The sequence below is a fragment of the Octopus bimaculoides genome, chromosome 16 (assembly GCF_046866305.1).
Source record: "Octopus bimaculoides isolate indiv1 chromosome 16, ASM4686630v1, whole genome shotgun sequence".
NCBI lineage: Eukaryota > Metazoa > Mollusca > Cephalopoda > Octopoda > Octopodidae > Octopus > Octopus bimaculoides.
In genome coordinates, this window is record NC_142943.1 from 9,540,304 (window position 1) to 9,541,279 (window position 976).

Here is a 976-nt window from a genome sequence, read left to right on the forward strand (position 1 = left end):
AGAAGCAATAGTTGTTTGAGTTGTTGGTGTCATTGTGGTATGAGAAATGGTAGTGGGCATAGATGTTTCTACTTCTTCGGCTATAGTTGACTGAGTTGGTAGTTTTGTACTTATGGTGAGAGGTTCAGCAGTGTCAGTTTTTAGAATATCTTCAGGTTGTGTTGTTCTGTCACTTGTAGGTGGTATAGCGTGAGTCGTTGTAGGAAGTTGGGATGTTGACTCCTCAGTTTCTGTGTGTATTTGTGTTGTTGGTGTAATGTGTGTCGTTGTGTCTTTGACATGTGTGGAAAGCGTTTCTAGTGTGCTTGTTGGTGTTGTAGTTTCTGGTGTCGTTTCAGTCGATGACATAGTTGTAGCTTCTGTGCTAGATGTATCAGTGGGTGGGAGTTCAGTGACAGTCGTATGTTCTGTTGTTGAAGAAGCAATAGTTGTTTGAGTTGTTGGTGTCATTGTGGTATGAGAAATGGTAGCGGGCATAGATGTTTCTACTTCTTCGGCTACAGTTGACTGATCTGGTAGTTTTGTAGTTATAGTGAGAGGTACTGCAGTGTCAGTTTTTAGAATATCTTCAGGTTGTGTTGTTCTGTCACTTGTAGGTGGTATAGCGTGAGACGTTGTAGGAAGTTGGGAAGTTGACTCCTCAGTTTCTGTGTGTATTTGTGTTGTTGGTGTAATGTATGTCGTTGTGTCTTTGACATGTGTGGTAAGCATTTCTAGTGTGCTTGTTGGTGTTGTACTTTCTGGTGTCTTTTCAGTCGATGTCATAGTTGTAGCTTCTGTGCTAGATGTATCAGTGGGAGGGAGTTCAGTGACAGTCGTATGTTCTGTTGTTGAAGAAGCAATAGTTGTTTGAGTTGTTGGTGTCATTGTGGTATGAGAAATGGTAGTGGGCATAGATGTTTCTACTTCTTCGGCTAGAGTTGACTGAGTTGGTCGTTTTGTAGTTATAGTGAGAGGTACTGCAGTGTCAGTTTTT